Source organism: Microcaecilia unicolor, chromosome 3 (genome assembly GCF_901765095.1).
Source record: "Microcaecilia unicolor chromosome 3, aMicUni1.1, whole genome shotgun sequence".
NCBI lineage: Eukaryota > Metazoa > Chordata > Amphibia > Gymnophiona > Siphonopidae > Microcaecilia > Microcaecilia unicolor.
Genome location: NC_044033.1, coordinates 337355121 through 337370963, shown reverse-complemented (window position 1 = coordinate 337370963; position 15843 = coordinate 337355121). Strand labels below are relative to the sequence as shown.

General features: G+C 44.8%; 1 protein-coding gene across 1 annotated transcript in view; it reads left to right on the top strand.

Annotated features, from left to right (window-relative positions):
* The window catches only part of LOC115464740 (vomeronasal type-2 receptor 26-like), an 80856-nt gene that overhangs the window by 32130 nt on the left and 32883 nt on the right, over positions 1–15843 (top strand). The window lies entirely within an intron of this gene.

Below are 15843 nucleotides of genomic sequence, written 5' to 3'. Positions count from 1 at the left end.
CCTCTCTCTCCTCTCGCTCCCATGTCCCAGTTGGCCTGGCCTGGCCCGCCCTCTTCTCCCCTCCCCCTTCACATCCATGCTCTCATCTCTCCCCCCAACATCCCTTTTCTTTTTTTTTCTTTTTAAATTTACCTCTGTGGCGGTTCCGGCAGCGCAGCGTCAGTGAAGGAGGCGGCGCTCCCGACATCGCTAGCCTTCCCTTCGCTGTGTTTCGCCTTCTTCTGACGTCAAGGAAATGACATCAGTAGAAGGTGGAACACAGCGAAGGGAAGGCTAGCGACGTCGGGAGCGCCGCCTCCTTCACTGACGCTGCGCTGCCGGAACCGCTACGGAGGTACATTTAAAAAGGAAAAAAAAAGAAAAGGGATGTTGGGGGGAGGGCGAGCGAGGTGAGCATGGTGCGGCAGTGCCCCCCAGAGGGAAGCGCCCCCCTGCCATGCTTACCTCGCTTACCGTGTTGGCACGGCCCTGCAAAAAACCCTACCCAACTAGTGGGTGACCGGTTAAATGGCCAACTTGGGACCATGTGGTCAGGAGTTTGATCCCAGCCTTGTCCTCTTCTGTCACTACTTCCCTCCTTTGCCTAGATTTAAAAAAAAAAAAAAAAACCCAACCCCATGGTGGCCTAGTGATTAGAGTAGAAGTTTAGGAACAGGAGGTCACGAGTTCAATTCCAGGAGATGCTGCTGCACAAAATTATGGGGACTTCCCTCAGCAACCATATTGGGGAGGGCAAACTGATAGTGGCCATCTTGGTAAGGCAGGACATGGAATTATGGGAGTTCCCCAGAGCATCCATATTGGGAAAGGTAAAAAAAAAATTATAAAACCAGAATTTCTGAGATATGGTACTAACTTATTATCTTTTAAGTCTATTTAGATCCTTCTGTCTCTCGACCTTATTACCCTCCCCCTTCCTCGAGCAGAATGGAAGCGGCAACGGGCACCGACATCAAAGGAGCATACCACGTCCCAGAATGCAGAGTGGAGGAAGGATAGAGCGTACCCCACAAGCTGCCAGACGCAGCACCGCTGAATGCCGAGGGCACAACCAACATCTCAGCAGTGACGGCACGAGCGGTGGTCACATCGGGCAAAGGAAAAGGCCACAAAAAGAAAGCAAACATAAATGCTACCAGCCAAGCCGCTTCTACAGCAGTGCAGGCGAGAACAAATAAGAAGAGGGGACACAAGAAGAATGCCATAGGACTGCAAGCACAAGCAGCACCCCAGCAGGCAAAGGCAGACATGGTTCCCCCCGAGTCGACGAGTGATACAGCCGATACTTCTGAGACCGGACACACCAGGCCTTTGGCCGAATCCCCCGCCATTCCCAGGATGGATAACACTGCACCCAATGATGCAAAGTACTGTAGCACAGGTGACGGAATACCCGAGGCCAATGGCTGGACAATGGCCACATCTGAGTCCAGCCCTATTACCATATGGCCAGAGCTGGGTCTACCCCCAGCAATCCCCATACTATGGCGCATGACCAGGCTACGGTGCCACCCCTTACCAACCCCGGCAACCAGCCTTCACAAAAGGCACTGCCCTGCTCCCGTCACCCACAACGGCCTTGGCCACCCCAGACCCTGGTTACCTATGCCCTAAACCGCCTATTGCAGGACGGGAACCCGCACTCAGGGGCAGTCAGCACGGCAGCACCCTAGGGCTGAACCCAATGCTACCGAGCAAGGAGGAGCCGCGAGGCATGGCAGACAACACAAAGTGGAGATATCCCCCGATGACAGATACCGCAGGTACGTCCAGCGGATTACACACACAATACAATGCAAACGTTGATGTAAATGTTGGGGAGGGGGTGGGATGGATTGAAGGATGTAGCGCTGCGATCGTGGGGGGGAGAGGGCCCACACTCAAGGAGAGAGGGCGACAGTGGGGGTCAGGTCATGCCCACTAATGACAATGCGAGGCCTGCGAAAGACAAGAAAGAGAAGAAGAAAAAGGGGGAGAAGAAGAGTAAGCGGAGAGACTCTAGCAGTGAGAGCAGTTCCGATTCCTCATCCTCCTCTTCCTCATCGGATGAGGAGGAGGAAACGCAGGGCGCAGGTGGGACGGCTGTCGGTGCCAGGGATGAATGTCCCCCGCCGCTCGCTGCCCTGCCTCGCCTATGGAGGATGGTCCCCAAATTGACCAGAAAAAAGATAAAGAGGAGAAGGTTTTTTGACATGTTTCAGGTACTGGAAGGAAGGAAAAGGGGTAAGAAAAGGAATAAAGAAAGAAATTGTAAGCTCTTTGAGCAGGGACTGTCTTTCTTCTATGTTTGTGCAGCGCTGCGTATGCCTTGTAGTGCTATAGAAATGCTAAATAGTAGTAGTAGTAAAGAAAGGAGAATGCAGTTATACGGGCTAAAGGGGCGCCTAGATCCCTATTTAACTGGCTTTGAGCCTTCCTCAGGGTCATAGATGCATCCGGTAATGCTGACCCAACGCAATACAGCCCTATGCTGGCGTACACTCACAGCATAATGCAGACATACAAGGACTATGAGGGTTACAGATGGTTGAAATACGATGAGGAATACAGGGACAGGATGGAGGAGGATGCCTCGCTGGGATGGGGGGGGTCAAAGGATGTCGACCTCGACCTGTGGTTGTACACCATGACCAACAGAGGGACAGCACAGGGCAGACCCTTTTGACCAGGGGGGTTCAATGGCACGGGGAGAACAACGGGGGCGCAGGAGGGGATTTGTTGGTGTTGGTGTTTTAACCGATCCGCCTGCTCCCTGCCAAACTGCAGATTCACTTGCGGGGCCCCACATCCCGCCAACAAGTGCACAAAGAAAGCCACTGACACTGACAAGCCTGCCACCCAACTGTAAGACCATTAACAGATATAAAGCCCCCTCCCCAGTCAACCTAACCACTATGCAACCATGGTTGTCACAATACCCACTATAACCAGGTCGCCCTTCCAGGTGTGGCCAAGGTCATCCCTGCTTAGCTTCCACCTCCTTCCATGAGCCTTGCTAGCCAGCCACCGCACTTTCCTCTCTCTCTTGCTTCCTTGTTGATTTTTAAGAAACTCTGACAAACTCAAGCAGTTAAAAGCAATCAAAGTTCTTTATTGTGCCAGCTCTCTTCACATCAGATTAATCTTTCTTAAACATCTCCTTCCATCAGTAGACTTCAATTCATAATGGGTCATCCTCCCATCTTTATGTAACCTGCCCCCTGTTCTGAAGAGATGTTTTCTTTAGTTAGTAGGTGATACAGGACTCCCTTTATCTGTAGTCGCACCAAGAGAGCTATCACCAAACTCCGGAACAGGGGGAAACAAGTTAAATCAAACTAACCTCGTCCCAAACCTTGATCAGGAATAGGAAGGAAAAAAACTAAATTTTTGGATTTATACCGGTTAGAAAGAACCAAACTTAAATTTTTAAAACAAATATTGATTTAAATAAGCACTAAATAATCGGGAGAATTATACCTCTTTCTAGCTTCAAATACACCTTCTATTAATATATACTACTGTTTTCTCTTAAACAACATATACTTTGTTTAACCTAGGATTTCTTTGTTTTTCCTTACAGGTTCATCCCTCTTCAACTAAAACAGATAATTTTCAGATAAGTATCTTACATCTCTATCAATATCAACTTATTCTTTTTCACTTCAGTTAATGAATTTCTATTAGAGTAGGTCAAATATTAGAATTTGATACTTTGTGTTTTAATTCATCTTTTTCAGTTCCCACTTTTTTCCAGAACAGGATCTCACAGGTAAGTATGTAAATGTTTTTCTCCTTTAGATTCTCAAATTTGTTTGAACAAACTCTTCTTAGTCACTTAGCTGTGCTACCAATTTAGGTGAAACGATCGCTCTCATGCGTGGGGGCCCATAACTTCTGTTTCCTGGATCACAGCGGTTTTCCTCTTCTCCTCCGAAATCTTCCTCCTAAACCTCTCACTTTAAAAAAAAATTACTGGAAGCAAAACCTTCTCTTCCTACAAGTTCTCCGAAACCTCAATGAGATTTTTAATCAGGTTTTAAATACTGTGGTCAGCTTTTCTAATTAAAATAAAATTAAGTAAAGGCTCCTTTCTAGCATCCTATCTTGCACTGAAGTTCCCTAAACTAAAGCGCTGCACTGCTTTGCTGTCACTCACTTCACTCAACATTCCACCCTGCACCAGTTGATCAGCATTCTATTCCCTGACTATATGTGAAATTATATAAAACTTTTCTTTTGTCAGTTTAAAATCAAGAGAACCTGACTAAATCTACTCAAAAATTCTTAATTTTATTCCTGCTCTCTCTTCTGTGTGCATAACCTTTGCCCTGTTTTGGACTATGCTGCTTAGCAATCTCTCTCCCTCAGACTTGAATTCAGTGTTCTGTTTACTAAACAGCCACTCAATTTTAAAACCAAATTTCCCTCTTCTCACATCTGAACCCCCTTCACCCTATTCTCAGTCTCATCCAATCTCACACTCCCATGCTTTACTGTGCTACTCACCAATTTCACTTACTCATTACTCAAATAGACCTTTCACTCATTTCTCCCACTAAATCCCACACTTGCTATACCCAATTACTCACTGCAGCTCCAGAAATCCTATTTCCTCCAATTAATTTTACTTCTATTTTCCCTTTCAATCAGAGCTCAATCAAACACATCCTCTCTCCATCCAAACTGCAACCTTCTCTCTTCCAACTGCCAGCCAGAGATCCTCTCTGTAACAGTCAGCAAAGCTGTTGCTAAGCCAACAGAAGCTCAGCTCTCAGCTAATTCTAAAGACTTGCGCTGCTGGCCACAATGGAACTCTGGGACAATTTGGGTAATTTTATTTATTTTATTAACCCCTTGGGTTAAATTCGTCCTTGCTGAAAATCAATATTGTCCCCAATATTGTACCACCACTCCCGTACTAACTCAGACACATTCACTAATATCATCTCCTCACTTTTTTTCCATTTCCAATTTTTTATATTTATCTCAAGCAAAAGCAAAGGGAACCAAATTCGCCTCCAGATGACCCACTTCCCATCTGGAATGAAACCTTTTTTTTCCCTTGGTAAATATCAGTTTCAATTTTCATTATTTTTCCAGTTGAGAGCTTCATCTCTCATAGCCAATCGTGGTATATGTTGTGGGTAACTGGCCTCTGTTTCATCTGCTGGTTCCTTCTTTCTTTTCTTAAAATTCCAACAACCATGATCCAATCCTCCTCTCAGCAACTTCATTACCCTTCTTATAGAGATTCCCTTAAGAGAAAATGCAGACTTGATATTTACTCCTCTTTTCTGGTCATCAATTCCTTCCGGCCTTGCTTTTGACCTGTAGTCATATCCATTTTTTTTTTCCCTTTGCTCCAAGGAATTTTCTTCCTTAGTACCTTAGTATTCAGCACTTTTACCAACTTTACCAATTTTTCAGACCCTGCTTCATCTTCACTACCATCTCTTGGGTCAACCTAAATGTTGAGATTTGGACGTCCCCGACCATATTAGCGAAACGAAAGATGGACACCCATCTTGTTTTGATAATACGGGATGCCCCGCCCCTTCACGGGGATGTCCTCAGAGATGGCCGCCCTTAGAGATGGGCATCCCCATTCGAAAATGCCCCTCCATGTCTCATTAATCCATGCTTTTGAATATGCTCTGTAATTTTGTTCTTTATAATAGTCTCTAACATTTTGCCTGGTGCTGATGTCAGACTCACTGGTCTATAATTTCCCGGATCTTCTCTGGAACCTTTTTTAAAAATCAGTGTTACATTGGCCACCCTCAAATCTTCCAGTACCACGCTCGATTTTAAGGATAAATTACATATTACTAACAATAGCTCCACAAGTTCATTTTTCAGTTCTATCAGTACTCTGGGATGAGTACCATCCTGTCCAGGAGATTTGCTACTCTTCAGTTTGTCGAACTGCCCCATTACATCCTCCAGGTTTACAGACATTTCATTAAGTTTCTCCAGCTCGTCAGCTTTGAATACCATTTCTGTCAATGGTATCCCACCCAAATCTACCTCAGTGAAGACCGAAGCAAAAAATTAATTTAATCTCTCCGCTACGGTTTTGTCTTTCCTATCACCCCTTTTACCCCTCGGTCATCTAGCAGTCCAACCAATTCTTTTGCCAGCTTTCTGCTTTTAATATACCTAAAAAAAAAATTTTACTATGTGTTTTTGCCTCCAATGCAATCTTTTTTTCAAAGTCCCTCTTAGCCTTCCTTATCAGCGCTTTGCATTTGACTTGACATTCCTTATGCTGTTTCTTATTATTTTCAGTCAGTTCCTTCTTCCATTTTCTGAAGGATTTTCTTTTAGCTCTAATAGCTTCCTTCACCTCACTTTTTAACCATGCCGGCTGTCGTTTGGTCTTCCATCCTCCTTTTTTAATACGCGGAATAGATTTGGCTTGGGCTTCCAGGATGGTGTTTTTGAACAGCATCCACACCTGATGTAAATTTTTGGCCCTCTCAGCTGCTCCTCTAAGTTTTTTTTTCACCGTTCTTCTCATTTTATCATAGTCTTCTTTTTTAAAGTTAAACGCTAATCTATTTACATAGTAAAACATAGTAGATGACAGCAGAAAAAGACCTGCACGGTCCATCCAGTCTGCCCAAGAAGATAAATTCATATGTGCTACTTTTTTATTTGTACTGTCCTCTTCAGTGCACAGACCGTATAAGTCTGGCCAGCCCTATCCCCGCCTCCCAACCACCAACCCCGCCTCCCAACCACCAGCTCTGGCACAGACCGTATAAGTCTGCCCAGCACTATCCCTGCCACCCACCACCGGCTCTGGCACAGACCTTATAAGTCTGCCCAGCACTATCCCCGCCTCCCAACCACCAGCCCCGGCACAGACGTATAAGTCTGCCCAGCACTAGTCCCGCCTCCCAACCACCAGCCCCAGCACAGACCGTATATGTCTGCCCACACTAGCCCCGCCTCCCTACCACCAGCTCTGCCACCCATTCTAGGCTAAGCTCCTGAGGATCCCTTTCTTCTGCACAGGATTCCTTTATGTTTATCCCACGCATGTTTGAATTCCGTTACCGTTTTCATCTTCACCACCTCCCGCGGGAGGGCATTCCAAGCATCCACCACCCTCTCCGTGAAAAAATACTTCCTGATATTCTTCTTGAGTCTGCCCCCCCTCAATCTCATTTCATGCCCTCTCGTTCTACCGCCTTCCCATCTCTGGAAAAGGTTTGTTTGCGGATTAATACCTTTCAAATATTTGAACGCCTGTATCATATCACCCCTGTTCCTCCTTTCCTCCAGGGTATACATGTTCAGGTCCACAAGTCTCTCCTCATACATCTTGTAACGCAAATCCCATACCATCCTCGTAGCTTTTCTTTGCACCGCTTCAATTCTTTTTACATCCTTAGCAAGATACGGCCTCCAAAACTGAACACAATACTCCAGGTGGGGCCTCACCAACGACTTGTACAGGGGCATCAACACCTCTTTTCTTCTGCTGTTCACACCTCTCTCTATACAGCCTAGTAACCTTCTAGCTACGGCCACCGCCTTGTCACACTGTTTCATCGCCTTCAGATCCTCAGATACTATCACCCCAAGATCCCTCTCCCCATCCGTACCTAGCAGACTCTCACCGCCTAACACATACGCCTCTCTTGGATTTCTACTCCCTAAGTGCATCACTTTGCATTTCTTCGCATTGAATTTTAATTGCCAAACCTTAGACCATTCTTCTAACTTTTTCAGATCCTTTTTTATGTTTTCCACTCCCTCCGGGGTGTCCACTGTGTTACAAATCTTAGTATCATCCGCAAATAGGCAAACTTTACCTTCTAACCCTTCGGCAATGTCACTCACAAATATATTGAACAGAATCGGCCCCAGCACCGATCCCTGAGGCACTCCACTACTCACCTTTCCCTCCTCCGAGCGAACTCCATTCACCACCACCCTCTGGCGCCCGTCCGTCAACCAGTTCCTAATCCAGTTCTCCACTTTGGGTCCTATCTTCAGCCCATCCAGTTTATTTAAGAGCCTCCTGTGGGGAACCGTGTCAAAAGCCTTGCTGAAATCTAAGTAGATTACGTCTATAGCACGTCCACGGTTCAATTCTCCAGTCACCCAATCAAAGAATTCAATGAGATTCATTTGGCACGATTTCCCTTTGGTAAAACCATGTTGTCTCGGATCTTGCAACTCATTTTCTTCCAGGAAATTCACTATCCTTTCCTTCAGCATCTCTTCCATTACTTTTCCAATAATCGAAGTGAGGCGTACCGGCCCGTAGTTTCCAGCTTCTTCCCTATCACCACTTTTGTGAAGAGGGACCATATTCACTGTACTCCAATCCCATGGAACCTCTCCTGTCTCCAAGGATTTATTAAACAAATCTTTAAGAAGACCCGCCAGAACCTCTCTGAGCTCCCTCAGTATCCTGGGGTGGATTCCATCCGGTCCCATGGCTTTGTCCACCTTTAGTTTTTCTAGTTGTTGATACACACTCTCTTCCGTGAACGGTGCTATATCCACTCCATTCTCAAATGAACTTTTGCCAGTCCATCGTGGTCCTTCTCCCGGATTCTCTTCAGTAAAAACAGAACAAAAGTATCTATTTAGCAAATTTGCCTTTTCTTCATCATTATCTACATAGCGATTTGCAGTATCTTTTAGTCTCACAATTCCCTTTTTAGTCACTCTCCTTTCACTAATATACCTGAAGAAATTTTTGTCACCCCTCCTTACCTTTCTAGCCATTTGTTCTTCCGCTTGCGCTTTCGCCAGACGTACCTCTCTCTTGGCTTCTTTCAGTTTCCTCCGGTATTCCTCCCCGTGTTCCTCGTCTTGAGTTTTTTTGTATTTCTGGAATGCGAACTCTTTAGCCTTTATTTTCTCAGCCACTTTCTTGGAGAACCATAGCGGTTTCCTTTTTCTCTTGCTTTTATTTACTTTCCTTACATAAAGGTTTGTGGCCCTATTTATAGCTTCTTTCAGCCTGGACCACTGTCCTTCCACCTCTCGTACGTCCTCCCAGCCCATCAGCTCCCTCCTTAGGTATTCCCCCATTTTACTAAAGTCAGCACGCTTGAAATCCAGGACTTTGAGTTTTGAGTATTTGATTTTCTATGTATACTTACTTCAAAGCTAATATCAAATCTGATCATATTATTAAATACTTAGCTGTGGAGTCTCTTTCTCCCGACTATAGCATCTGCTGGTTTTCCAAAACTTCATAGACATTGAGCTACTTTATTTATTTTTCTATCGCAGAAATTCATGAATTCTGAATTTAAATCACCTTTCACTTGTGGTGAAATAGATATGAAAGCTTTCTACAGAGATTGGCCACCTCTTGAAATTTGCAAAAGTTTACAAAGGTCAAAACATTTTTCTGCAGTTGTGCGTTTTCTGCATGTTATGTGAATGGTGTGCTACAGAGATAGTGTGAGTATAAGAAGGGTCAGCATTCAAGGGGACTATTGCAGAGGGGTCTGAGGGGGCCCAATTTGTCCCTCCCTACTTTCCTTCTCTTCCTTCCTTCTTTCTTCCTTCCCCCTCCTAACATTTATTCCCCTCTCTTCTCCACTCACCTCTTTTCCCCTTTCCTTTATTTCTTTTCCCGTCCCTTCTTTGGTTAGTCCCTTGTATCTGCTTATGTTTCTTATATGGGCCTCCCATAAGGTATTTACCAGTTGAGTAAAGGTGGTCAAGACCTAGCAGGTCATGCAGCGCTTTGCATTGCTCTCTCTGCAATGCCACTACTGCTTATCATTGCTATAGCGCTGCAAGGCATACGCAGCGCTGTACAACATATACAAATTGGCAGTCCCTGCTCATTGAGAGGTTGTGCACGCCTTCCAGCAGGTGGAGACTGAGAAAAATACTGTGACTCTAGCCAGCCAATAAGAGCCCTTGCCAGCTAGAGAAAGATCCAGTAATAAGGTACCAAAGCAGAAGGAAAGGCATAGAAGAAATAGAAAACCTGTGCATCCAAAAACCTGAGCAGCTACCGGCACATTGCCAACAACGGGTGAGTGCCTTCAAACACATCATGGTCCTTCATACAGGACATTTCAGTAAGATTCTTTCTTTGTTATTTATTTATTTATTTTAATATAGACCAAGAAACTAACAACAAGGTTCCGAACAAACACAGATATCTGAAGGGAGGGATCTGGGCCGGTCCGGAGGGACTAAAGGAAAGAAAATTAGCAGGTAAGGTCTAATTTACCCTTCCTTAGCGTCCCTCCGGACCGGCCCAGAATGTAACCAGAAAAAAAAATCAAAATAGTGGATGAACCCCCATTTGACATCCAAACACTTCAAATGCCGCTGTTTCTCTGAGCCGAAAAAGGAACGTAACCCAGGCAAGACCACCAGCTAAGAAGCATAAAAGCAAAATACCACTTGGAGAGATAGGAAGGAACTGGCCGGAATACTACGCGATCGGAACAGAAGTCCAAGAAAAGTGATATAAACGACAAAGGTCAAAACATTTTTCTGCAGTTGTGCATTTTCTGCATGTTATGTGAGTGGTATGCTATGGAGGTAGTGTGAGTATAAGAAGGGTCGGCATTCAAGGGGACTATTGCAGAGGGGTCTGAGGGGGGCCAATTTGTCATTCCTTTCTTTTCCCGTCTCTTCCTTGGTTAGTCCCTTGTGTCTGCTCTTCTCACTACCTGTCTCTTCTCCTTGCTGTCTGGGACATGTCTTCACCTGTGGTGGATAGGAATGTCCACTAACACTTTCAACTGTTCCCCCATGGGTATGGCCTCATTTTTGTTGGTAGGGATTGGGAACTTCCCCCCATGCCACCTCCCTTTGTTGAAGGACAGAACAAATATGGGAAGATAGGGAGAGAGATGAAAGAAATGCATGTAATTTGTGCTAAACCTGGAATATGCCCTTTTCTATCTTGTTTTTTGAAAAAATATATATGAGAAGAACATTGTTTCTAACCCTCGTCCTAACCCTATTTTGCTCATGTCTACTACCAATGTCATAAACATAAGCATAAGCACCGCCACGCTGGGAAAAGACCAAAGGTCCATCAAGCCCAGTACTCTGTCTCCGACAGCGGCCAATCCAGGCCCCAAGAATCTGGCAAAAAACCCAAAATTTAATAACGATCAATGGACTTTTCCTTCAGAAATCTGTCCAGACCCCCTTTAAACTCAGCAAGGCCAGCTGCCGTCACTACCTTCTCCAGCAATGAGTTCCAGAGTCTAACTACGCGCTGAGTAAAGAAAAACTTTCTCCAATTTGTTTTAAACCTACCACATTCTAATTTCATCTTGTGTCTCCTGGTTCTATTATTGTTAGAAAGCGTAAACAAACGCGTCACATCTGTCCGCTCTATCCCGCTCATTATTTTGTAAACCTCTATCATATCACCTCTCAGCCGCCTTCTCTCCAGGCTAAAGAGTCCTAGCCGTCTTAACCTCTCCTCATAGGGTAGTCGTCCCATCCCTTTTATCATTTTTGTCTGACGTCGGTGCCGGGAAAAATGGTGGAGGCTATTATTAAGAATAAAATTACAGAGCACATACAAAAGCATGGGCTACTGAGACAAAGTCAGCACGGATTTAGTGAAGGGAAATCTTGTCTCACAAATCTACTGCATTTTTTCAAGGGGGTGAACAAACACGTGGACAAAGGGGAGCCGGTGGATATTGTATATCTAGATTTTCAGAAGGCGTTTGACAAAGTGCCTCATGAAAGACTCCAAAGGAAACTGGAGAGTCATGGGATCGGAGGCAGTGTATTATTATGGATTAAGAGCTGGTTAAAAGATAGGAAGCAGAGAGTAGGGTTGAATGGTCATTATTCTCGATGGAGAAGGGTAGTTAGTGGGGTCCCTCAGGGGTCTGTGCTGGGACCGCTGCTTTTTAACATACTTATAAATGACCTAGAGATGGGAGTAACTAGTGAGGTAATTAAATTTGCAGATGACACAAAGTTATCCAGGGTCGTCTCATCGCGGGAGGAGTGTGAAAGATTACAAGAAGACCTCATGAGACTGGGGGATTGGGCGTCCAAATGGCAGATGAAGTTCAATGTTGACAAGTGCAAAGTGATGCATGTGGGAAGGAGGAACCCGAATTACAGCTATGTCATGCAAGGTTCCGCTTTAGGAGTTACGGACCAAAAAAGGGATCTGGGAGTCATCGTGGATAGGACATTGAAATCTTCAGCTCAATGTGCTGCGGCAGCTAAGAAGGCAAACAGAATGTTGAGTATTATTAGAAAAGGGATGAAAAACAAGCATGAGGATGTTATAATGACGTTATATCGCTCCATGGGGTGACCGCACCTGGAGTATTGTGTTCAGTTCTGGTCGCCTCATCTCAAAAAAGATATAAAGGAATTGGAGAAGGTGCAGAGAAGGGCGACAAAAATGATAAAAGGGATGGGACAACTACCCTATGAGGAGAGGTTAAGACGGCTAGGACTCTTTAGCCTGGAGAAAAGGCGGCTGAGGGGTGATATGATAGATGTCTACAAAATAATGAGTGGGGTAGAACGCATTTGTTTACACTTTCTAACAATAATAGATCCAGGGGACACAAGATGAAATTAGAATGTGGTAGGTTTATAACAAATCAGAGAAAGATTTTCTTTACTCAGCGCGTAGTTAGACTCTGGAACTCATTCCCGGAGAAGGTAGTGACGGCAACTGGCTTTGCTGAATTTAAAGGGGGTCTGGACAGATTCCAGAAGGAAAAGTCCATTGATCATTATTAAATTCTGGGTTTTTGCCAGGTTCTTGGGGCCTGGATTGGCCACTGTCGGAGACGGAGTGCTGGGCTTGATGGACCTTTAGTCTTTTCCTAGCGTGGCAGTGCTTATGTACTTATGCTTATGTATTTATGTACATCTCTGTATCTTATAGTTTGATGCTAATTTCATATTATGTGTTATTGTTGTTCTTAAAATCCTGTATCCTTGAATTATTACAACTTCTTGGCCTTTGTGTCTGCGGTGGAGGAGATTAACAACAGCTCGGAGCTCTTACCCAAACTCACACTGGGGTTCCACATTTATGACCCTTACAACAATTCAGTGGCGTAGGAAGGGGGGGCGGTGGGGCGGTCTGCCCCGGGTGCACGCCGCTGGGGGGGTGTCGGCTGACGCAGCTCCCAGCGACGTGCACTTGGGACGGGCCAGCCCTCCCGCCCGCCCCCTTTCCTACTCTAGTGTTAAGAATGCGCTCCAGGGGGAGTGCGCATGCCGAGGGTGGGGTGCGCCGTGCTGCACCCGGGGGGGGGGGGGGTGCGCAGCGGCAAACCACCCCGGTTGTTAGCCACCCTCGCTACAGCACTGCAACAATTTATTCTTCATGTATAGAGCTGCCATGAATATATTGTCATGAATGGATGCTGGGATCCCAAATTACAGCTGCAAAACATCTGGACCACTGGTGCTGTCATTGAAGGTCTTCCAGCTGAGAAATCGAGTGAGTTTTCCAGCCTGTCCAGGATATACCACTACCCACAGGTCAGGGAATATCTTGATTTTACTTCATACCCTCTTCTATAAACTTTCCTTAAGCAGAAAAATTAAACCAAATTATTAACCCCTCACCCTTAAGTGTGACAAGCTACAGAATTCAAATGGTGATTTACAGTCAAAAAGTTGTAAAAAGAAACGCATGGAAGAAAATAATCACTGGGGCAAATATTTACTCATTAGAGCAGTGGGCTGAGTGCCAGGGAAGTCAGGGTTCAAATCCTATCCTCCCCCCACAACAATACTTGTGACTTTCAGTAATTCACTTCACACTTCATTGCCTCTGGTGAAAAGCAAAGTTACTCACCTGTAGAAGGTGTCCTCTGAGGAAAGCAGGACACGTATTCTCCGACGGAGCCCAGGTGCAGATGCTGCCCACCATAATATGACTTTAAGATGCTTTTGGCAGTGCCCCACCGCTCATTTGCAAGCACAGGATCATCAGTACTGTAATATAGCTAAAAGAATACAACTTTTGGGGAGGAGGGAGGGTATGTGAGAATACATGTCCTGCTGACCTCGGAGAATACTTGCTACAGATGAGTATCTTCGCTTTCTCCAAGGACAAACAGGATATCCATTCTCACATGTGGGAATCCCTAGCTACCAGGCTCACTAAAAACATCTGCACAAACGTCAAGTCCAAGAGAAATAGCAGAGGTGGTCCAGGAAAGAAGGAAACAACTGAGAGTTCTCAAACACATTTTTGTTGAAGAATAACCCTCTTTGGCCACGTTTCAGCATTAGCTTTCATCAGGGGTTATAACACTTTTCAATATTTGCCCAATTGAACATAAGTCTATATATAATCTCCATCTGATGGTGGATGGTCCTCTATATTGCAGCAGCATCTGCTGTTTTTCTTGGACTCACCGAAAACATCAACAATAAGAGAATAGAGATTTGCAATGGCAAGGTTAACTCAAAAAAAAAAACAATCAACCTTAACTTAACTTAGCTGTTGTGAAGGTGCAGTAAGAAACAGAGGCAAATGGGCCTAAAAGGGTGGAGTTGAATGCTAGACACCAAACAAATTTTGCAGGACCGTCTGACCAACCTACCATCATGTCAGGTTTTCTGTTCAAAGCAGTAATGAGATGTGAATGTGTGGACTGAAGACTACATCACTGTCTTGCAAATATCCTCAGTGGAGGCTGATCTTAATTGGTCTACCGATGTAGCCATGGCTGTGACACCGCGATCCATGACATAACCCTCCAGAGTCAGCCCAGTCTGGGGGTAAGTGAATAAAGTGCATTTACCGATGACTGCCCCCATCATGTTTGGGTCAAAAGAAACAAAAAGCTTGGTGGACTGTTTATGGGCTTTATTCTGCTCCAGATAGAAGGCCAAGGCTCACTTGCACTCCAAGGTGTCTAGACTAGTGTACTTTCACTAGGATGGGCATGAGGCTTTGGGAAAAATGTTGGTAGAACGATTGACTGAATAAGATGGAACTCCAACACGACCTTAGGAAGAAAGTTAGATGGGTGCGAAGAAACTTATATAGGGTGGATCAGTTACTAGAGCCTGAAACTCTCTGACTCTTTGAGCTTAAGTGACCGCCATCAAAAATTCCCTGATATTCAGATATTCTACTTATAGTTATATAGCTTACAATATGCACACATTTATCCCCTGATTCAATAAAAGCTGCTAAAATAGTGAATGCAAATTTAGGCGTGCCCCCGATCTGTGCACGCAATTTAATAGAATAATGAGCCGGCACTAATTAGATTTAATTGGGGCTTACATGCGTAAATTTTGGTGCAGGATCCGTGCCTAAAATTTACACACCGCCTGAAAAAGGGGACACAGAAATGGGAAGAGCATGGACATTTTGGGGAGGAGTTTTATGCATAATTATAAAATATGGGTAAATTTAGGCATGTGCATTTGCACTGTGTTTTCATTGGTTCAAATGGTGGTGCCTAAGTTTACATGCAACCTCTCCGCTTATGCGTTATTCTATAAACTGCGCTGAACTTTAGGTGCGGCTTATAGTATACCACTTATCCGGGGGGTGGGGGGAGTTTGGTGCTGATTTTTAGGCGCCATTTATAGAATATAGCCCTTAAGACGCAATCACTAATGCCAGCCCTCTAGCTGGTATAGATGCCTATGTATGGATGTTCAAATAGATCGGGACAGTTGTATTTATAGCTGTGCGGGAATATTCATATGTCTATACCTCTAAACCCATCCCAAGCACAAATCCACTCTTTGTACATATTATTTTATGTTGTGAAGGATTTTCAGAATTAATGCAACAAAACTGTTTGATCACTAGTTTTCTAGCAATCAGGTGCAAATCGTCATTGATCCTGTTAATATGGTAAAAAAATACACTTCACAGGATCA